We start from the raw sequence: 24,498 nt of genomic DNA on the forward strand, positions 1-24,498 counted from the left end.
AGATAACCATTGTTTACATTCTGTCTCTGAGGCCTCTCAGCTTCTCAGAAGGAAAAATCCTAAAGAAAGGATTTTTAGTGAAAAGATGTCTGCGACAGAGCTGCATTCTGTACTTTCCTCTACTGAAGTCACCTACTCTTGACTCGGGTGGAAGTGTGCCAGACCTTTAGGTCCTAGCAGGGTTGATGTGCTGCTGGTCATGTCACTCAGTGTGTATTTCTGCCTGCAAAAAGTAATGTGCCTTAATCCCCATTAACCAGTGTGTCAGCTAAGCATGCACCACCCCTTCCCTGCTTTCTTAGCTTGGCATTACACAAGTTCAGAAGATGCCATCAAGCTGAACATAATTTTGGAGAAAGCTTTGTTTTCTCTGCGAAACAGGTCTATTCCAAACTCCATCTAAAATTCCTATACATGTTCAAAGAGATGAATAATGCAGTTGCTCTATAAGGAGGACAAATATGACAGAAAATAAGTGAAAAAGTAGATAAAAATAGATGGGAAGATGATGGCCCATAGCCAGCTATGCAAAATTTTGGAAGCATAAAGTACAAATAATTTCAATAGCAAGGCTGGGGAAGACTAGTTTGTCTCACTTTGCTTGGTATCATAGCCCTGAATCAGCTGCTTGAAAACACAAGGAAAGTGCACAAGTCTCTAAGGTGAAGAGAATGAGGACACAAACTTTGTTGATGGCATGAACTTGCTTGGCTTAGTAAAACTGAGAGCTGACTGCAAAGATTTGCAAAAAGACTGTACAAGGCTAAGTGGGTGAGAGATAAAATGGAAAATGAAATTCAATATGGATAAATGTAAAGTAATTTACACAGGTAAAAGCAATAAAGCTTTAGTTACAAAATTATGGGCTCTGGGCTGACTATTATCACTCAAGAGAGAGATATTGGGAATATCATAGCTAGTTCTGTAAAAACATCAGCTCAATATTCAGTAGAAGTCAAAAAGCAAATCAAACCTTAGGAAATATCAGGAAATGAATAGAGAACAAATAGGTAATGTTATTATGCCAGGGTATAAATCTGTGATGTTATTGCACCTTCAATGCTTTGTGCATTTCTGGTCTTTCTGTTTCAGCCAGAAGTGGAAAAGGCACAGAAAAGGGCAGGAGGGCTGACCAAAGGTGTGGGAAACAAGGAGGTGGACCAGGACTCCACCTGCAGGGGCAACAAGGAGGAGGTGAAGAGGGATCAACAAACTGGAGTAATTCTTGACACATATGTGAAAACTACTGATGCTAAAATTTACCACTGTGGTAAATGTGCTTCATATGTCTGAAAGAGAATACACTAAGGGTAACATAACAGAATTACCACCTCTGTTTCTGGCTTGTAAAACATGAACAGTGAAGGGCTTTCTGACTCTTCTTTTACCCTGGGCAGCTGCCCCTGGTCTGTCAGAGACACACTGTTGGGCTAGGTGTAGTTTTGATCTATATACCTCACAATGTGCATGTAAAAGTTACTCCTAGAAGGCAGAGGGGTGTACACACACATTAAAACAGGCATATGGAGGGACAGAGAAGCTGCTCTCAGTGCAAGAAGGGAGGGAGCACAAAAAGGAGCATCCAAGGAATGTCAGAGCATTGTACGTTATTGTTTTATCCTCTAAAATCTTAGGCTGATCAGCCTACATATCAAAAAGGACATTTTTGCAATCACTGGAGTTGGTTTAGGCCCTCAGGGCAAAGCTCTGGTCCATTCCCATTGCAGATATGGTTTCCAGATAGAATTCACTCCAAAGAGCAGAAAAGTCACTCTGTAGTGACTCAAGGTGCATCTATTTGTCATTCTATCTGTATCTTTCACTGTCCTTTTTTTGTGTTTTCTCTGATAAGGGACCTTGGTGACTGAAATATAGATCAAAGCACCAGCCTAAGGCTGGTCAAAAGAAAAGGGAAGAGAAAAAAAGTAAAAATATATATCATTGAGCTTAAAAGATTCTTTCTTACTTTCTGCCCTTTCTATACAAAGATTTTCTGTCTCATCCTGCATTTAGCATATCCTATAGTTACTTTGAAAGAGAAGTACAAGTGAGAATTACAAAAGATTTTCCTTTCTTATATTGTAACTATACTTAATTCTAAACTTGAACTGTTTCATTATACATTGCATAGATGGTGACTTATTGTGCTTTATGTGCCATATCTCTGGTGCTCATTAACCTTTTCTGTGAGTGCTTTCATGAATCCTTACAAAGCCATGAGCCCAGTAACTTTGATCCTCTGTGTTTGATAACTTTGGTTTTAAAAACCAAATATAACAGCCGAGGTTGTTATGTGTTAATTGTGAGGAAAGGCACATAATTTAATGTATAACTTGCCATAGTACCCATATTTGAGCTACAAGGTCTAGAACTATTGAAATTTCTTTTCATACCACTGAGACTCAAAAACGTTAGATAAAAGTTTTCTTTTACTGGAAGAGGGAACACTTCTGAGTATAAAAAAGACTGGAAAGCTGGTTGTGTCTGAATTGTCTCTCTTTCAGCACAAGCTAGTCTGTAAATCCTCAGATATTTATATAAAGGGTTCTGTTTCATTTATTAAATAAATATATAAGTGCAACCTTTTTATTCCATCATTATAATTCCAACAGCTTCTCTACACATTTATCCTTATTATTGTCATAAAAGTAATGTTCATGCTTTTTCCTGTGTTTCTGTGTTTCTGCAGTAGCATCAGGGCATACTTATCCATCACATTTTTTCGTGGGTTTTATGAATGTGTGACACTGTTTTCACTACCTACAGTAGGATTTAACCATATTCAGTTTTAGTGCAGTGCCCACCCAGAATGGGTTGTTAGGCTATAGCAATAGATCAGCAGGGCTTCACCAAGCTCAGTACAACTTAACTCCTTTGAGCCATTTGATGTGATGCTTTTAGTGGGTGTGTGCTGTTGAAAGCAGCGTTCTTCTTTCCTCCAAAACCAGAACAAATTTTTGCAGAGTTACAGCTATGTCAAATTTAGAACCAATACTTTCTGTTATAACATCATTTGTGATAGCAAGGTAAAAAAATCAAAACCCTAACTTTTCAGGAGTTTGGTTTCATTAAGAAAGTTCCCTGATATTCTTATTATAGTGAAAAGTACTGTACTCTGACAATGACTTTTATCCAAAACTTACTCTAAAACTTCCTCATGCAAATTGATAGCCTCAAAATATAAGCCATTTACTGCCAGATGTTTTGCAAGCTGTTCTGTAAATCACATAAAAAGTAATGAAGTAAAGACAGAGCCATAGCAATATATATGATAAGGAGCTAAAATTGGGATAGAGAGGGGTGTTAGCTTTTTTAAATTTACAGTAATGAAAAGAAATCAAGGTGTTCTTGGAAAATGAGTAGAGACAAGCTAATTTGAGTGATTTTTTTTAAGATTAAGCAGAACATTCAGTTGAGAAATGATTGAATAAATTTTTATACTTTGCAATTTACCATGAACACCATCAAACTTTCCTCCCTGTTGAACCAAATGAGGAAATAAGTTTAGAACTTGAAAACCCCATTTTGAGGTTATGTCTTTCTTCCATCCAAAGACCTTTCTGATGCCACAGATGGAGTCATGGTTAGACATCTCACATGAGAAATGCCAAACCACTATCAGTACTGATAATGGTCTTCTTGATCTCATCACTTTCTCTGTGTGTACCCCTGCCCTGGTAATTTTGGGGTCCTTTTGTCAGTGGTGACTGCACTTTTTTTCAAACCAAGGTTAGTACATTAGCCAGATGGAAAGAACAGGTTTTGAGCATGAAAGACATGAGAAAATGAAACATGTGCAGGCAACTCCTGAGCTGCTGTTTCATAGTAATTTTTACTTTGGGACATAACAGTCCAGCATCAATAGACGTTGGTAGCTGAAACCCACAGAAGCTGGCACCAGAAACAGAGAGGAAAGTGAAAAAAATTACCTGTGACTGGAGAAATCAACAGTTTTGGAATGTAGACTGGATTATTTTTCTTATTATTTTTAAGATCAAAATGTAGCAGGAGGTGAATGACTTATATTCCCTGCATGTGTTTCATATCCCTTTGTCACTGCCTGTGACACAGATCAGGGTCTTCAAACAAACCAGAGTTACAAAAGAGGAAAATAAAGCAATACCCAGAAGTCAAGAGGTGATTTTTACTAATAACAATAATATTTTATTTCACTCTTAGCTGTTAGAATAGTGTCTGCATAGAAATATTCTCTGCATGAGAGAGAAAGTGAACACATTTTTTGCTTTCCTGTGTTCTGTGTTTTAGGGGAATAATTTAGGTTTGTGTTAGTGGGAAAACTGGGCCTGAGAGTTAATTCTTCATATCATTTGCGCATGAAACCCTAATCTGAGATGAGAGAAGGAGGCACTAAAACACAATGTAAGGGAAATAATAAGCAGAATTTTCAGAGAATCATAGAATCTTTAAGGATGGAAAAGACCTCTAAGGTCTTTGAGTCCAGCTGTTAACCCAGCACTGCCAAGTCCACCACTAAACCACATCTGCATATTTTTCTAACACTTCTGTCTGTTCAGGGTTCCACAGTGCTGACTAGTCTCCATTTACCCAGATCTCTGACAGCACTGTTAGGTGGTGCTGCCCTCAGTGTTTCCCAGCCTTCTTTCTTTAGAGTCTGAAGCAGGAATCATGAGGATGCCAACTGTGCCTTGCTGCTCTGCATGTTTTTCAGCAGGGATACATCCTTTATTTGTTTCTTAAAGTGCCATACATATCTGTGGAGCAGGATAAGTCATAAATAATAATAGCAGTGCCACTGCTTCCCTCTCATTAATACTGAGTCACTAGAGATTCCCTCGTGGTGATGCACAGTGCATGACACTGCACAGATTAGGGCTTCCATCATGCAGACTGTCAGCATGATTGCTTTCACTAAACACAGCCATTGCACACACTGAAATATGCTCAACTGGGGCACTGCTAGTAAAGCACTGACAGCAGCTTTGCAAACAAGAATGTATAACTTTCATAATTCTGCTCTGGAGACTAAAAGCTTGGAAAAATGCTGGAGATTGTGAGCAGGAGGTGAATATGTTAGCACTTTTCTCACAGGAATCCAAGCAGTGGATCTTATTCCCAGAAATCTGCCTTCATTCTCTCTGGGGAAACCATTCACTGACTTTCTCAAGTCCGCGAACCCTCTGGGTCAGCGATCATCTTAATCTGCTCCACAGGGCTTAGAGCAACTGAGACTTACTCTTGACTGCCATGGTGAATGGCAATTACCATGATAATTAACTAATTATGTTATCCAAACTGGCAAAGGAGACTTTTAAGCAAGAGCTATTGGTACTCTGTATTGAAGGATGCAGCACTAAAACCCCAGCTCCTCTAAACATCTACATTGGTCTGATCTACTGAAGCTGTTTATAGTCAGTGGACAGCAGCAAAGTCTCCAAGAGGCATTTCAGATCACAAATCCAAGGCCTCCAGGCTCCTGTGGAGGAGCTTCCACTGTCAGTGGGTGTCCAGATTGCACCCCTAAATCTGCATGGTCAGAATAGATGACATGGAAAATGTCTCTGCTCTCAAAACTCTCCAAAACTGCCCTTCTTCCACATTGCCTCTGCCTTCCACAGCCATTCTCAGCTGAAGGCAGTGCCAGAACGATCAGCTGTACCACCTCACTGCTGTGTTTGGCCAATCATTTCCCTCCTGCTTTTTCTCTTTCAGTGCATCCTGGTGCTCTTACTCTCTAAGAGCAACTTAAGATAATAGCCTTAGCTGGAAGGAAAGAGTTGTTTGTTTAGGGAAGCTTTCTGGAAGGCAGTTCTCCAACCTGGTTTATTGCTAGGCCATCCCAAGGGAGATGGCAGGAATATAACACCAGCCCCTCCAGATGTGTGTGGAAAGTAATTTTGAAATAGTACCCAGTGCTTCTATGGAGATAACTCAATATCCCTCAGAAGTGCAGAATATTAGCTTCCATATCAGATACAGTGTGAAATAGCTACCAAACTTCAGATTCTTCATATTTAACTCCTAAAAACCTCCACAGCTAAGGAAGCCTGTGGGGATTGTGTATTCCTATTCTTCCATGAATTCACTTGGATTCATGTGACTGTAGAGAAGGGTAGTGTAGAACAAGCACTCTGTAAGTAGATATCATTGGAGTAGATGCTCCCAAATTCCAAGTGTATTTCAATAAGTTTTCTGGTGTTCTCACCAGAAACATGCCATGATCACACACAGTGCCTAGGTGAATATTTTGAAGGTAGGGAACAAAGCCATGGCCACAGTCAAATCAGCTAGGATATTGCTTTGGAATTCATCCAGACAAAGGCTTGTCCCAAGAACAGTAGGAAAAAAAAGTGAAACTAACCATTTCATTGCAGAGTTACCAGTGTCTTCCCTGAAGCAGCTGCAGTTTTCTGGGAAAGATGAACACAATAGATGGACCAGTCCAGATTCAAAATGGCAATAAACTATCTGTTTTAAATGCACTCAGCATTTTCCTGGGGAAAAACAGGGAAAAGTATGTGAAACCATAGGAAAAATTGAATCGAGCAAAATTACAATTTACCATTCTAAAAGAAATGTGATGCAGAAGCTCATAAAACCTAAAACTCCACAGGGCTCATCCTGCCAGAGAACCAGTTCTGAATAGCAGTATTTTGACAAATATAGCTTTTCTTTTTTTTTAATTATATAATGAATGCTGGCTTATTTGCATATGGTAATTGGCCTTGTCTGCCACTTCTGCTTGACAGTCTGCTCTTCAGCAAATGCTGCTTTGTTTGTCACTTCCCAAGCTCTCTGACTGTCTATGGAGCAGCAGTCTTTTCATTTTTATAGATTTATAACTGATGTTAATGAGAATAATCTGGCATAAGCAGGAAAAAAATAAATCTGGCTTCAGTTTCATTTCTGGGCTCTGGACATAAAGAAAATTCCAGAAAAATGTATTAAAATTGTAATATGTTTTCTGTGCTGTATTGTTGCACTATGTAATTTGAAAATCTATAACTTTATATACTACCCCAGATGGATTATTTTTTCAGTATTTTGGCACAATTTATTGTTCTGACATTATTTAAAGCTTTTAAAAATCTCAAAATCATAGAATCATAGAATTGTTAAGATTGGAAAAGACCTTTAAGGTAATCAAGTCCAAGCATCAACCCAGTACCACCATGCTCATTATCAAACCATACCCTCCAGTGCCAAATCCACACATTCTTTTAATATTTCCAGGGATGGTGACTCTACCACATCCCTGGACAGCTATTCCAATGCTTTATAACCCTTTAAGTAAAAAAAAATTCCCAACATCCAGTCTAAATCCCCCCTGGCACAACTCAAGGCCATTTCCCCTCATTCTGTCACTTGCTGCCTGGGAGAAGAGACTGATATCCACATATGGGGGTGCCTGCAGGAATAAACCCATTACATTTACAAGCCTATTGCAATACATTAAGTTTTAACAATATTTTCTGTGGTGTTTTAAGGAAAACCAGGCAGAAGCCTGAGCTACTGAACAAAACTTCCCCATCATTCTGAAAGTTCAATCTTCGTACGTTGCATCTGCATATGAGAAAAGTTTTAACAAGCCTTTGTATGCCAAGAAATATCCTTTCTGCCATCACTTCTTCTGCACACAAAGTTTTCTTGGAGTGGGAATAAAGACAAACACAGTGTCACAATCTGTGCTTTGCTACACAAGAGACAAGTACAACTGAAGGCATCTGGCAGGTAGGGAAAGCCAGTGCTCGTGTTGTGCTCTTCAGGAGTCTAAAACCCATATTAGCACTAAGGGTTAAAAGGAAAAGCCAGTCACTTTCCATGTCAGGGTCCATGGGTAGCTCAGAACTGAAGTACATAAAAGCAAATGAGACTGGATCTTTTAGTAGTTTTCGTTTGTGCAAAGAGGATTCTGAACTCCAGCCCAACAGGGGCTTCTTGCAGGAAGGGCTGCAGGTGAAATGGGAAAAGAAAAATCAACTATAATCTGTGATCCACCACTAATGTAATAATACTTCTACTCCTTCTGTGTCGGAGACTTTGCTTCAATTAGGATTCATGGTAGATTTATGTAGGAAACATCCAACTGGCATTTCCAAAATTGAGACAGAGCATGTTACCTATGGCAATCTTAGGGAAAAGCTAAATCTAGTGAACCCGTTTCACTTGTTTGCTCCAGTGTTGCATTAGTGTGACACAATGCATACAACACAGGTAATGCATACACTGAGGGAGAAGTCAGAGGAAGAAAAACCACAGAACTGAAGAAAGAAAATAACAGATGAAAAGTAAACAAGATACCAAAGAAAAAAGATAGAGGAATTTTTAATGCAAAATCAAGTGGGAGAAGGAAGCCTTATCAAAAGGAAATAATATGTGTCTTTGCACAGTTTTAAAAATTTAAGTCAGTGTGAGTTAAATATCACTTATAAACCAAGGCATGGATATAGCTCTCAACTGAGACATTCCCTCATCTCCAAAAGAGACCATTTTAATGCTTGGTTTAAGTGAAGGATTAAGAACCAGCTCAGGACATGAAGAGATTTTCATTCTCCCTCCTCAAATCCTCATTAATTAGTCAAAACTGGTTGGTTGGTCAGGCTAAGTCTCACCAGCAGACACGTGTGTGCTCCCAAGTCTGGTCCTACCTGTACAGACACTATTGACAGTGGAGGCTCTTCTGTCTTGCTTAAGTCAGCACCACGTCCACAAGGACATGACTCCATCTAAAGCAGCAGCATTTACAACACAGAACAGGAGCATAAATTAGGGTTCATTAATTTCTTAAGCTGATAAGCAAACTGACCTGCCTGAGGCATGGTAACACATTTCTCTGCTTCCCTTGCAAGTGGCAGGAACAGGTTACAGCAGGCAGGCAAAGCACAAAATATCTGACACTGCCAGAGTAGGTCAGGAAAAACTTCCCAGATCCCTCAGCCTAAAGACTGCAGGTCCCTGAGAGGTGACAACCTCATTGATTGCAGGTTTTTGAACCATTTTTCAAAAATGAATCATACATGTTCTTAGAATACCCTGAGTTGGAAGAGAACTGCAAGGAGCATTGAGCTCTCAGTGGGGAAAAAGGCATCAGCATACCTTAATAAAGGAAACAAATCTGACTGTACAAGATAAAGGCAGCAAAAAAGGTATGAAAAGAATATTTGTTTAAATTATAGAAAATTAGAAATCAAACAGATGTCACGATGAGCAAAACCGCAAGAGAATCACAAGAATATCTATCCTGTTAAAATATACATTAATGTCACTATTCATAATGACAAGGGATAATTTTAACTTTTCTAAATTAACTTTGTAATTTCAGCTGCTTGGCAAATGCAGCTGCTGTTCAGCAATCAATGGTATTTGATCAATTTCTATCACCTGAAGATCTGGCCCCTGGTGTGCCAAAAGAGATTGTTAATTATTTCGGTACACAATGCACAACCAACTCATGAGATCAGTGCAAAATTAACATATTACAGATGTGTGTGCTTATTCCCTTACCATTTGGGATTCATAGCTACAAGACTTCTTCCACAGTCATGCAGAGTACAATTTATTGAAAATAAATTGTTCATAATGATGGAATTCCAGGAGCTTTAAGCATATGACTGATTTCTGCACTTTGATGAAATTATGAGAGTTGGAAAGCGCTAATTATGACTGATGACATTTTTTTATTGGTCTGATTTCTCATGGTTGCCATTCTCTGCTGAAATCCATGGCAAAAAAAATGCCATTATCACTGATGGAAACAATGATATTGTAGATCATGTAACTCTTAATAGTTTGCAAGAAATCTGCTTCCAAAGTCAACTTTTCTCCTTTCTTTTTGGCTTTGTTCTTTTGATAGATGCTCTCAGGCAGGAAAGAAAAATCGATTTAAATGAATAAGCAAGCAAACAGCATTCATATCACCTTTATTTCACTTTGCTTACTTGCTTGATTCTAATGATTCTTTATTTCAGTACAGAGAGAAGCTTCACTACGTGGCCAAGCCATCATAAATAAGAATCAAGTAAGTAAATAAAATCACAAACCCAAGTCAGTGTCAGCATTTACTCTCAGTCATTACAAAGATCTTTTTAATAATAACAAATGTAAGTTGAGGAAAGTCCAAGCTGTTCAGGGCTTAGATGGGGCTCACAAATTGCAGGAGATGACAGCAGTCTTTTAATACTAAAAAACAAATTATGACCCAAATTAGATGCGTTGCCAGCCAGAGGAGAAATTTTACACTTTTTTATTAAATTCATGGTTCTGCTTTCTTTAATTTGTTCTCAGACAAGATGGGGAAATGAGGATAAATTCATATAGAGACAGCTGGTATGAGAATGTATTGCAAGGGATGAGAGTTGAAAACAAAGCATAGACAAGCCACAGCAAAGAACAATGAGCCATCGTGGACTGTCAGCCCTGTCAGATGGACCTCAGGGATCAGGGCAAAGTTAGGAGTGACAGGTTCTCCCCACCTCAGCCCACTGCTCCTGACAGTGGTGGAATGACCCTCGCTCTCCCCTGCCTCCCTTGGATGGCCTGATCTCCATTTCTCTTCTTCCTGGTCACAGGGTTGGACCTCCTCACTGGCAATGCTGTTCCCTGTCCTCATAAACATTCTTCTTGTGTAGTGCTGAGATGAAACATCCATGCAGAAAGGTCACCAAATACAGCCAGGCTCAGCGGGGGTAAAAGTGAAATATTGCATCAAGGATCTCTGATGGCTTGAACTGACTCAGAGACCCCTCATTCCTGTGTTTTAACTCTTTGAAACAGTGAATGCTTGAAAAAGACAGAGCAAAGAAATCTGTGGGATTTGGATATGGAAGTATACACATACCTGCTGATACCTAAAGCAACCTGGTGTTTGTACTGATAATGGGAAGTCCATAGCCTGTTCCTCAAAGAAATGTTATTTTCCAAGGGATTCAACTGCCCTAGGAAACCTAAAATTTCAGTATCTGTACTCTCACCTGTCATTTGCATATGCCTTCAGAGTCACTTAATGTATCCCACCCTCACAAAATGGTTGCACTTGCAGAGGACTTTAATTCCAACTCAGCTTTAGCATAAGTTTAAAAAAGTGTGCATTGGCAGCACCACTTCTTATTCATTGCCTGTGAAAAGGGTGTGAGAACCTGGCCTTGACAGAAATCACCTTCAGGTATCTAAAGTTGAGGGTGATGTTCCTTGAGGGAAAGGGAGAGAAACAATCTTGGCTGCTAGGAAGAGTATAAAACATGGCTTAGATGTTCCCTACCTCCTTCTGAACTATTTTTTTTTTTTTTTTTTTTTTTTTTTTTTTTTTTTTTTTTTTTTGTTTAGGTCATGCCTGCCACTATGTTTTAAGCTTCTTAAAAGTTTGCAGAACTAAAGAAAAGGTGAGTTCTCAGTCCTGGTAGATGTAACTTTAGTTTCCCCCTACCTGGGTTGCACATGAGTACTTTTTTCCCATGAGATTGGTCCAGAATTAAAGCTTCTTCAGTAGCTTTTGTTGTTGTGTTTGTTGTTGTTGTTAGAGCTTCAAATTTCCAGATCTGGTTTGCATTTCAATTCTGCAGTAGAAGTTTTCTGAAAACTTAAGGTCTTTTGATTTGTTCACTTGCTTTCCTAGCTGTATTTTTTTATATTTTGTAAAAGCTAGGATCCCTTTGCCTAACTGTAGGAATTCTCCTAAGGTGTTCAAATTAGTCTTCCTTCCATGACTAGTAAGGACATCACAACCCTTGGATCACTTTGTGCACCTGAGATATCTGTGAGCATTGAGGGTAGAGGGATTTAAGCTGACTAGATTTGGTGAAACCTTTCCTAGCCTTTAATCTGCAGAACACACAAGGGAAGCCCAGGTCCCTCCTGAGAATGTTCTGGGATTCAGCTGGACTTACCTAAAGAGGGTGGATCCAAGGCAGCTTTGAATGCATTACTAGTGGCTGCTCTGTGGTTTGCACCAAGCTCTCCTCTCACAGCAGTAGTCATCTCCTGTATTTTGGGATTTGATAAATCAGGATGTTAAATTCATCCATTTTATCACAAAGTACAGAGATAGGGTGTTAATAATGCATGTCAGTAACTAACAAATGAAAGGTAGAGCACAATTCTAGTAGAGAGTCAAGAGCACAACAGACTAACATAGACACCACTGCCTATGCTAAAAGAAAAAAAAACAGCTTGCAGTTGGGGAAACAGGATCTTTGCACATTTTTCCCTCTTATTCACTATTTCTATAATTTCCAAACTCATTGTGCTCATAGGTTATCCTTCTTTCCTGAAGCACACTTGAAAAAAAAAAATCTTTTCCTTCTTGTTGAACTCCACTTTTTTTGCTAGCCATTATTTTCTGTGACCTAGAGTGACATGTAGAGCTGACTGGAATGTCAGCTGCTTACATCTCCAGCATCCCTGCAAGATGATTGTGTGTCCATGGTGACACTGTGGCAGAAACATCAAAAAGCATCAGCATTACCTTCAAGTGAGATTTTCTTAATTTTGCCCATACGTTTTCTCCTCCAAAACCAATTTTCTCTATTGAGATAGTAACCATAATCATGCTCTCCTCATCTCTGTTAACTCAAGAAAAATATTACAAATATTTTCACATGACAGTCTTGCTAATACCTCAAAGGGGGAGGCTGAAAGAAAATACTGAAAGAAAACAAACCCTCTGGGAGAAATACTGAGTCAAGATATTCCTCACTATATTCTCAGCCTTCATGCTGATGTCCTCAACCAACAGTAACAAGATGTTTGTGTTCAAGGTGCAGGCACTGCGACTTTCTAGCCATTGTACAGCAAATGTGTAAACATGTGTTAGGGACCAGACCTAAGCACTGGCACAGAGTGACTGCCACTAATCTCTTGTGGGGGCAGTCAGCATTCTGGTCCAGTTTGCAATGCATTTTTATTCAGATGACAAAGGGATATAGAGCAGAAAGTTCTGATAAAGAGAACAGTAGGGACCAGTTTCCTGAAATAATTCTTCTATCTTCCTACTCATTCTCTGTCACCTTCTTTCTCAAGCGTCCCTCATATGACCCAGGCAACCCAATTAGTTGTTTGAAGGGACTGAATTTGACCTGTGAGCCACATTCCAAGTGTTCTAGAAATTAACAGATGATTTATCCTTGACCTCAGTGTCTCCACCTGAAAAAAAAAACCCAAAGCAATAATATTTAATGAACAGCTAAGTTGCGACTAATTGGTGCTCGGTCTGCAGCAGCTTTGCCATCTGGGGACTTGAATTCATGACTAGGGTTGCAGACAGCAATGTTAGGGAACTTATAAGCTGGGATGGACATCAGGAATAGGAAACACGTGAGGGGTTACAGGATTGAGGTCTGAGTCTGCCTGTACAAGGTTGGATCATAAGAGAGAGGTATAAAATGGAGGGCATGAGTTCATGTCCTGATTTAAAGATGTGGGAAGTGGGAGAAGTTCGAAGCAGGCAGGATCTACTTCACTGCCTAGTTTGGTGAGATGTGAAAAGGACACCAGAGTGGAGGAGGAAGCAAGAAAACTCGGTCTCAAACATGTGAAAGAGTTGATATTTGAGCAGTGAGGCCAGCAAATTGCATGCCTATCCTGAGGAAGAGGGTCTTGTGAAGGATGCAGGGAAATGGACAAGTTCTTTTGGTATAAGGGAGTATCATGGTAAATATTTAACAACCTGGAAAGTGTTTCAAGTGGAAGGGTGGGGGAAAAAGGAGAGGCAGTCCCAACAATACCTGCAGCATCACATGCTCCATAGGAATTGCTCTGTAGGTATAAGGGTTCTCTTGTGAGATGGAAAATCATAAAGGGGCTGAGGAATCTCTGGATCTCAACCACACACAGGATTAAGGCCCTAATTATGTAGCCTGAATCCTGTGAGATAAGCATGGAAGCAGAGCTCTAAGTTCTCCAGTTGACATAAGAGTAGTTATAAAGTACCAGCTAATCCTGAGATTGAATTTGACTGCATTATAGCCGATGTGTCAGCTGGTTTGGATTTTTTTCAATATTTTTTGTGATTGTGTGTCTGATCATATGAATAGTTTCTTGATTTTCTATGTTCTTCTTCAGTGTATAAATAGTTGCAGCAGTTCACAGAACAGTAGGGTCAGATCTCTGGGGCTGGAATCCAAATCTACCACCAGATGCAGATACAAAGTGATCTCATTTGAGAGACCAGTGGAGCCATGGTTTCCATTGGCTTCATCAGGAGTTGATCACTGTGTCAGGAAAACTGCCTTTTTAGGCACCTAATGATGGAGATCAGAGTTTAATGACAGAAAAGAAGTTTAAAATATTATTGGTTCCATTGCATTATAGCAAGCTGACCTCTCCAATAATGTTCCTTCAGCTGGTAAAGTGATTTTGCATGGCAGAGCCCTCACTGCACAAAACTCATGGGAAAAGCTTTTTAGAAGTGTAACATCCTGCCCAAGGGCATGAACAATTTTATCAACATTTATTAATTTTTTTTTACCTTTTTAACTTTGCATTAATTAGAAGTGAACACAACTATCTGTAAAGCTCCCAAATACAGCACTAAATTCCCCACTCGTTCAAAAATTTAGCAAAAATTACCATATGTGTTAGAGGAAGCTCAACGTTTTCTGCTTTTCCAGGCTGCTGAGGCAGCATCCTCTTAGTGTTGATAAAAATTGCTTTGCAAAGGTTGTGCCTCTTTGGATTTATCACTATCAGCATGTGGCAGTGTTTGAGCTTCCAGCTAAAAAAAAAATTCAAATGGAATTTTACAGTACTTGCTTTGGGGCTGGAGCGTAAAACTGCTCTCTTAGCAGCTTCCAAGTCCCAGGAAGCTCAGTCCCTGTGTCTCTTTGGCTTTGTCACACCCCCCTATGCATTGCTGCTGATCTTTTCCATTTGCTGCTTACTTATTTTATTGCATAGTTTAGAGGCATCTTTTTATTATTTTTATCTCTTTTTTTGGCTACTCTTGATGACAGGTATTTACAGAAGGGCAAGGATATAAAGTGCAAAACTAATGTTCCATGCATGGAGGGCAGGACACCACCATGGAGAGGAGAAAGCTGCTGAAATAAGATTTTGAAGAAATTTTCATTTCAGAAAAAATGGCTGGCTCTACATTATCAAGCTGTGAGCCCAGTATGAAGGCAAAGAGATGCTTTAGCACTTGGCATCTACACTGTACACCTGCCTCAGGCTAGCTCTGGTGCTGTGGATTGGATGTCTGATAGCAATTAGGACAAATTAAGTGCTGACATATTATTCTGGTGTAATGATTTCCTGAAGGACTGCAGTTTGTGTGTTGGGAGCTGCAATCTGAATCTGTGTCTGCGTGGTGATGATAAGGAGATCCACTGAAGAAGTGCACTGTTGGGCTGAGCTGAGGCACTCATGGAAATCACCTGGGAAGGGAGCTAATGGCCTTGGACTGGGTAGGGAACAGCAGTGGGTTCACTGGAACAGCAAAACACACAATCAGATCTCAGCAGGTTCAAGCCAGCATCTAATATGAGTATCCTGAAACACATTTGCTGAAGATCTGGTCTGATATTCTGTTTTTAAAAAAAAATACAAACCTTTGCATACCAGAGTGGACGAGGCATACCAACATTTGTCTTTTCTGGTGCTTATCTGGTTTGACTCAGGCTTTTTAGCACTTTTTAGCATTTCACTGTCGGGCTGTATTTTGATTCCCTCAATGAGGTTACACACCGTGACCCTGCATTTCCTTCCTGCGCCCTTAGAACAGAGCCCTTGGAAAGGACTGGAATCCTAAAGGAAAGGACCCTGAATCCCAAAGCCAACTCAGCCTCATTTCTTGGGAAGGGTAAAACGGAGGGTAAATGCTCCATTTTGCAGCTTCTTTTACGTGTTTGATCTTTCACAGCGTTGCTCATTCAATCTGTCCTGCACCAGTGACATGAGGAAGCCATGAAAGTTAATCCATTTTAGAGATGAATCAGTCCTGGCAGCTATTCCCAGGCACAGGTCAGCAAACACAGGATGGACGGGCATTCCAGGGCTCTCTGAGGCAATAATTCCTTGGAAAAACGGCACCTGGAAAATGCTCACTTCCCTGTTGCTTATCTGCTTTGGTAGTAGGTAGCTGGCACAGAGTTCAGTTTCACCTTGGCTCTAGGCAAGACAGAAGTGCCAGACAATGGCAGTTTTCAAATGAGAAGCTTGGGGAAAAAATAATTAAAAAATTACACATACAGTCCCTTTGAGGAGACATCCTCTTTGTGCCAGGTGTTAATACACGGCCAGAACAAGAATTTTCTTTTTACACATTCCTGCTGGCACTATAAGGCCCTGAAATAAAAGCCTATTGTGGAAAAATGAGAGAAAAGAAGCAGAAAATATGGAAAATTTTCTTGTTTTGTAGGGACACAAAACATTTCTGATGCTTCATTGATCAGGCTTAGCACTGTAAATAGGAACCTGCTGAAATGGTCAGGTGGAAAAGTTGCTCCATTTAGAGAAAGTTCTTGAGAACTGAAGAATGTTGATCCCAACATGGGGAAAAATATAGAAAGCTAGTCTTTGTGTCAGCTTCCACTGTGAAATTTCTGTCTTCTTGTAGTCAGGCCACAAGAGAAGTTAAAGGTTTGGGTGTTTCTTTCATTAGCATTTGACCTACATTGACCTTAAAGAAAGGCTAAGACACTGATGTCAGTCTAAGCTGTACAGAAATTAATTCTTAATCTGAATTTCAGTGGCAATGAATGCCTTATCCTCCTTCATCAGAATGGAGTACCTGTCAAAACTCAGAAACTCTGAGTTGAATACATGAGCATGGGATGTAAACAATGAACGTTTTTTCCTTTTGTGTCTGTTGACTGTGAAGCTCTGAAACAATGTGTATTATACTGTTCTTCATTCTTAGTTGTCAGACACTGTCTCAGACTTTTATTTGCAGGAATCTTGGCCCAAAATCCAACACAGAACCACAACAACAGATTTTTTTTTCACATCCCCTTGTTGTTATATGCCTCTTTAAGTAAATTTTTAATGGCTAAAACAGAAGTGATGCTGGGAAGCCAAATTTTTCAAGTTTTAATTGATGTCAGCACCCTTCTCCTCTTTAAGAACTGTGAATGTTGCCTCCTCTTGGATTGTTCAAATGTGTATTTTAGGTTACTTTTTGTCCTTGGTGAAAAATTCTCTTCTGCTTTTAGACTAATAAATTAGGTAGCTCGCAGGGAACTGTCATTCTGAGTTGGGATAATTTTTTTTTGTTCAGCTCATTTCTCTTTAAGCACAGCTGCTGGAGTTCAGTAGAGCAATCTCTGAACAAAGCCACCTGAAGATGAAAACAATATAGCTGCTAGAAATGTTAGCACTTGTATTAACACACTCAGTTTTAGCTGGAAGAAATCTGCCTAATGGGCTTCAGGACTCTTGGGAAGAGAAAATTGTAAGACATGAGCGTTCTCTAAGAGCAGAAGTCTTTGGTATTGCAAAAGATAGCTAATATTCTTCCTGGCTTTGGAAAGGGTTTTGAGCTTTCTCTGTTGTGTCATCTCTTGCCTCACTTGCTGACCTAGTCTCATCTGTCCAACCAAGTTTGTAAATGAAGAAACACATTTGTCCTTATCACACAGGAAATTCTAGGATAGAGAACTTGGGTCAGTAAATTAAAACATTCCTGCTGAAGCAAAGAAAAAGCTCTTCTAAGTTAAAATAACCTTCTAACAATAAATTTACTTGCCAGTAGCATGCTTTTGGTAACTTAAATAAATAAACAAATAGATAACAGTAAAAAGCTTGACCCACAGAGATGTGAAGTAGCTTAAATTGTAGGTGATATTCAGTGCTTGCCAGATCTTGGTGTTACAGGCTGCCTGTGGTCTCTGTGGCCTCAAAAAGGACCCACCACAAATTCTGCAATTTCCCAAAATTCATTTGCCTAATCTCTGTCTGTTGCATGTGGTGGCTTCTCCATTACTCTCCTCACAAGAATTTGTACATGATGTCCTGGTAGACATCCTGTTGTCCACCAGCCAGCAAGTGCTCGTGAGAAAATTTGAAAGTAGATTAAAACTTTAACACCCTTGTCTGGCTCCTGTGCAAATGAGCTGTGCACTGTCCATTGTAATGATGTCCCAGGGTTCGTTTTAATATCTGAGATACTTTATCTCCAATATTAAAGATGGACAGCATCAGGACTGTCTGCAGGCCATTGTACCCTGGGTCTGTTTGTGTATCCTGAATATTGAACTGCCTCTCAGCATGAGTCTGAAGTTGCAATCATGCAACTTCACTCCTAGAAGGAGCTGCCACACAGAGGGTGAAATTCAGGCACCTCACAGTCTGGAGGTTGGGCATTCTACCTGTAGCAATCATCTAGGCAAATATACACTAGAGTGGTGTACAAAACCAGGTGGAACAAAACATAAGCTAGTTGTCTAGATTCTCCACAGCTAGTGGAGAGAAATAGATTACCTCTTGCTTCAAGGCAGATGTCTAAAACCATTAGCTGTGTCATTCTTTAGAGGTGCTTTTTTCCTTCCCTTGCCTATTAAAATATTCTGAATAATTAGCTCTGATACAGATGCTTATTATATAGATATCTAAAATTAGATAAACTGACTATTGGCATTGCCAGGGCTCATGAACCAGCATGACAAGGGAACCTTGGTGTTTTTTTTCACTTACTAACTTGCTCTGAACATGCCAGCACCATCACTAAGCCATCCCCGAGAGTCCCCTGGCAGGAACACGATTAGGGACAATATCTCACTAAACCTAAAAGCTAATCTGCAAACTGCCTATGCACAGCAGTGCAGCACCACAACAGTCCTTGAGAGTGGATAAGCTCAAATACCAACCACCCAGATTTACCCTCTGCCTTTTCCACCCATCTACATCTACATAAAGGGAAAGAGATTATTTTCTTGTTCAACAATCCTTCCAAAATTTGCGATCAAGTCTTTGCTGTGCTGTTGAACATCTCTTTGAACTCAGGCAAGTCTGTCAAACCCCTACTCCAAAATATTCAGGGTTTAGCCTCCTGCTGGAGTTAATGGCTGCTGGTTGTCTGAGAAGCTTTGAAGGTCAGAGGACTGCTCAAACTCGTGTAATCCTCAGAGCTGTGAGAGAGCGGTGTTCCTCAGAACTCATGCCATTAGAAACTACTTTATTTCACGCCTCTCTGAATTGTTCTCACACAAATATTTTATGATTTAAGACAAAATACCAGCTATCTAAATGAAAGGAATCAGGCAGGTGTTTAGGTAAAGAAGGAAGAGCGATGCAAATGAGGTGTGACAGACAGTGCATGACATTTTTCAAAGTGTTAGTCTACCAATTAACTGGAGAAATAAAGGCAAACATTATGTAATTTTATGTGAAATGGCTCTCAGTTATAGACATAAAGAGAAAATGGAGGCTTCTAGAAATTCAGGACTTTTAGACAGTCTCCAAAGACTGGGTCTATTTGAAATAAGTTTGCTTTCAATGTCTGCCAGATGAGTTTCAGATCTCTCACATCTGCTAGTCCACAAGACAACAAAACAAACACATCTAGTATAAATTTAAAATGTCTCCACCTGAAACTGTTTTCAGACAATCATTTACAGCTTGTAGCAGTCTTTTATATACATTCCACCCATTCCTATCCCTCTCAGCACAAGGTCAGCCTCTTTGTAGGAGTCTCTCTTCCCTTCATGGTGGTTCTGGACTGAGAACATTCTCATCTTTAGAGCATCTGCTGGGGTGAACACCTGGCTTCGTAGGAGTCTTCATTTTTTAAAAATTGTATTATTAGCACATTCCTGGTTAGCACGAAGCCATTACTCACTGCTGCTCTATGGACTGGAGATGCATATTGTAAGACATATTGTTATAGATTTTTTGAAGTCAGCAATGAATTCCATTGGCAGCTAAAAGCAAAAGGAAAAGACTTCAAGGTATTCCTGTTTGGACACTCTTCATATAAACTTGCCCTTGTATTGATTCCTTCCATCTCCCGAGGAATGTAGTGAAGTTTCATAAGCATGATCTCTGACTCCTTTCCAGGTCATCACTTTCTACAGTATTTGATCCTTTCCTTAAAGGACAAAATATAAGGTATTTTTGGAAAAGAGGGAAATTATCTTCCAACAATCTGTTGATTTGTTGTGAAACCTATTCTGCACTTAGCCTGGTTTTATTTCTGGTCATGGCAAAGACATTTAATTCTCTTTTGCATATGTCAATCAAATATGGTTTGGAAATGAGCTACACTATACAGGATGCCCACAAAATGCTACATGTCCATCGAGTTCTTTTTTCGCTGTATTAAGGTATATGCAATTGTGCCTCGAGCTTTATTAGATGATGGTGACATTTTATAAATTAAAATAGTTTCAAAAATAATTTTTGGAGTATTTGTATGCCTTAAAGCTTCCTCATTATCCAGAAATGCTGCAGCAAAAAGCTGTTTTGTAAGAAACCAGAATTATTTAAGTGAGAAGATCGAAGGTTGCAGATGGCCCCTGTGGGTTTATTTGCAAGCAGCTTTTGTCCAGCACTGCTCTCCAAGCCATTGGGTGCTGTCCTGCAGAAATATGGCTTTTTCTCTGCATTCCATATCTTTATATTACAAGGGGATAAAATGTTCAGGATCTGAAAATGCTTCACAGATGATTAAGTTATTCAGAAAATGATAAACAGCTCCACAGAGGGGAGAGTCCACTATTGATGGGTCTCTAACAAGAGCTTTCACACAGAAATATTTGACAGGCTAATGTCACAACACTTCTACATCCTTGGCTATTTACAGGTTTCCTAGGTACTCAGAAGCACTGTGTTCCAGTAAGGCATATGAGATAATTTCCAGTTTTTCTTCTGTTGACAATGCTTTCTTTTATTTTGAGCAGGGTGTCAGACCCCTCTGTGTGTCAGTAAAATGAGGAATCTCACTGTTCAAGGGGGCAGAGACGGAACAAAGGGAATGTTGCTGGTTAGGTTCCTTTCTCTCTGATACTCCCCTCTTAACAGCAATTTCCTGAAATAGAATACCATAAGTTCTTAATTATTCTACCTAATTTTCTTGGGAAACTAGTGAAACAAAACGGTTTTCCTATCTTATAATACTATTGAATCATGTAATTTTTTAAAAAAGCTTGCATTATGGAAATGTTTTTAATGTGTTCCTTAATGAAAAGTATGAGAAAACAAAGAATACATGGGTTATTTTAAATAACCTTTTGTTAACAGGCATACTATGTGTTGTTACAAGTATGGAAAATATACTTTGTCTCTGTAATGTATGATATTTCACAAGAAATTAAACCTCTGGTCCAGTGCAATTTTCATGGAAACCACATCTTCTGAAAGGGAAGTTATTCTATTTCTTAGGTGTTTAATACCTAAAAGATTCCTCTAACTTGAGTATTTATGTAGGTGACATTTTTGTATCAGAACATTCTGCAGGCTGTAATGTTTTTTTTCAAACTTCACGTTTTTAATCCATTAGAGTGAAATTTGGAATTTTCTTGGCCCTAAATCAATATCTTAATCAACATTTATTTTTGCTCCTGTGGTCAGGGACAATATTTTACTTCTCTGCTATGACAAACAGCAAAGGGAAGGAATAGAGAGGAGATGTCCATGGACTGAAGTCAGAGCACTTCCATACAAATGCAGTTACTAAAGTTAACATACAAACTGTGCTTTTGTACAGGGAAAAAAAAGAATAAAAATTAATAAATTTTATATTTATGACGAGATTTAAAGAATAACACTATGTCTTTGGTAATATAGGATAATATTAGACCTGCATGGCATACAGCAACATATAGAAATGTATATAGACCAATGTCTTGTTAACTGCATCTTAAAAAATGAACTAGGTTTTTAAAATGTGCCATTTTAAGATCACTAATCTATTCCACTATATTCAGCTGCCAGCATATTCCTCTTAATGCAAGAAAAACATTTTTTCTTAATTGAAGGGGAAAAAATATGCCTTCTTGCATGTGTTGAAATAAGGGAAGGGAAGGAAAACGTCAGCTGCGTGTGCAGGCACCTGCAAGTAATATAAAGATTGCTGTGCACGTACCAGGGGGATCAGCTGTGAGCAGCAGTGCACAGACCCTGCTCAAAGGCTGAGCCTGCAGCTCCCCAGAGCCCCCTCTGCCAGGTCCAGGGCAGGGAATTGTGTCAGGTTCCCTGAAAAGCTTCATTGTCCTGGGAAGTGTGTGCAGATCCCTTCTGTTGTGACAGTCTCTGTCATTTCAATAACCAGAAGAGGTGGGTGTAGGTTGCTCAAAGCAGATTAGTGGCAGATCCAGGATGAAAACTTGACTCCCCTAAGTCCCAGGAGAGCACCTCAGTTACTCTGAAGCCTCTGCTCCCCACTGCTGCACACAGAGCACAGCTGCTAAAGGGCTGAGGTTTCTCAGTTTTCACTGCTTTCGGCACGGGCTGCACTAAAGTGGCTTGGTATCATGTTTAAGACTGAGTTTCCAGGACCAATTCAGAGAGATTGAGATTTCTAAATAATCCTTTCCTTGGAAGTGGCTGTAATTTAAAACTCCCTTAGCACGCTTTTCTCTCATAAAATAGTTTTTCTGATTCATGTCACTTTTATTTGTGACCTGAGGATTTTGCTGGAATCCTATCTGCTTTTTCTGTGCCATCAGTCCTAGAAGAGGTTTTATGAATATGCTCTGGCTCAAGGAGCACTTTGATATATTATCCTCTTGCAATTAGATATCAAAAATACATATGCATTAAGTGCAGATTCAGCAATTACTTGATAGTCAAAATATATAAAAAAATATAATAAAAATAACTGTACCCAGCAGCAGTTTGATAACGACTCACCACAAAATATTTACCTTATTTACTTCCACATTTGAAGTGACCCAGGAAAATGATGTATTGAGTTTATTTCTTTTCTGTCACCTGAGATATGTCACCTGACCTTTAGCTGGGGCTGATGCAGCAGCCTGGGGTTTCATTATCTGCTGCCTCTGAAGGACCCAGCTCTACCCAGCACAGGTCACAGCGTGGTGGCTTCAGCTAAGCCCCATGGGGATAAAACCCTGTCACTCATATGTACTGTGGCCTTTGCTTCAAAAACTCCAGGATCAAACAAGTTTAAGGAAGGCATTAATTTCCAGATGAGCTGGGGAAATTGGGTTGAGAGCTTGGGTTTAACATAACAAATGAGCTCCTTACCATAATCTTTTAACTGGCCAACAAAGAGAAAAAAAAATATCAAATTTTGTGGTTATTCTCAGAAATATCAATGAGCATTTATATTTATATAAACTTTTAGAATGTGAAATTTAGTACAAAAACAAGCAATAGGTTTTGAGGCCAAATATTATCATCTTTAGTCACACAAATTGTTGTTTTTTTTTTTTTTCTTGTGAGTATTTCAGCTCTTCTATGATGCTACAGAAGGGAAAAAAAGGTGCAATTTCTCTTTACTGTGAAATGATATTTGATCCTAATTTTGGTAGGAAAGTAAATATTTCCATCCCCAAGGACCATTATGATACAAGCAGACCAGATGTTAAAGCATCAGTGTCTCTAGTCTATTGCAGATTAAACATTCTTATATTTTTATTGTGTAAATATTCTCCTTTCTTCCTAAGTAATAAAGAAGAAAGGAGAGTCTAATCAAACTAGAGAAAGATACCTTTTATTTCCATTTTTTCTACAAGCTTCTCATGTATCATTTAAGCAGACCAAAGGTGCTCTTTGTACCTTGGCAAATGTCTACTACAGATTAATAAAATGACACCTAGCCTAGGATTTTTTTGCTCATTGTCATCTCAGAACAACCCAAATGAGGAAATTATTGGGGTAGTTAGAAATCATACCGGAAGATTTATTCTTTCAGCATTAATGCTCTATTTTTGTTACTATTGAGCTGGTGAAGAAGACTCCCATCAGGTCAGCCCTTTGTACTTCACTTTCCTGCATTTCAGACTCCAAGATTAGCTGAAATACATAGCACCAATTCAGACTGGTGTTTTCCCATTTTCTTTCTCTATAGCATGAGATCAAGACTGTGATCCACCTAGAAGGACTTCTAGTGACCAGTGACAGTAATAGATTGAACTGGTGGGTGAGGTTTGCTGTGGACCTGTCAATTCCCATGTAGATTTGAATTACAATTTCTTAACAGATGAGAAAGTTGTTTCAAAAATATTGTAATTTATTATTATTACAGGCCACTTGTCTATGCAAAATTATCTAATCAAAAGAGTCTTTTAATCATGAGGGGAACATATTTTCATCAAAGTGAACAGAGCACTTTAATTAAATAGAGTAGAAAGCAAAAGACAAGTTCTGAAATGTTATCTTTTGCTGAGGCTCCAGGGGACTAAGGAAATCCTTTCAAAAGCTGACCTTTCAGAAGGAAAGCCCATTTGGGTTTATAGCTATTGCTTATCTCTACATGAGAGATTTATGCAGGTAAGTGCCTGCTCTTGAGATGAGAAGATACTTCACCATTCATTGTTATTCCAGGCACTAAGTTGACTGGCAGGGCCTGAGCCCACTATTGTGAAAAAGGCATTACTCCAAGGAAGGTTATGAAGGATTAAAAAG

The sequence above is a fragment of the Agelaius tricolor genome, unplaced genomic scaffold (assembly GCF_023055355.1).
Source record: "Agelaius tricolor isolate 1412-34295 unplaced genomic scaffold, bAgeTri1.0.p SCAF_3, whole genome shotgun sequence".
Taxonomy (NCBI): domain Eukaryota; kingdom Metazoa; phylum Chordata; class Aves; order Passeriformes; family Icteridae; genus Agelaius; species Agelaius tricolor.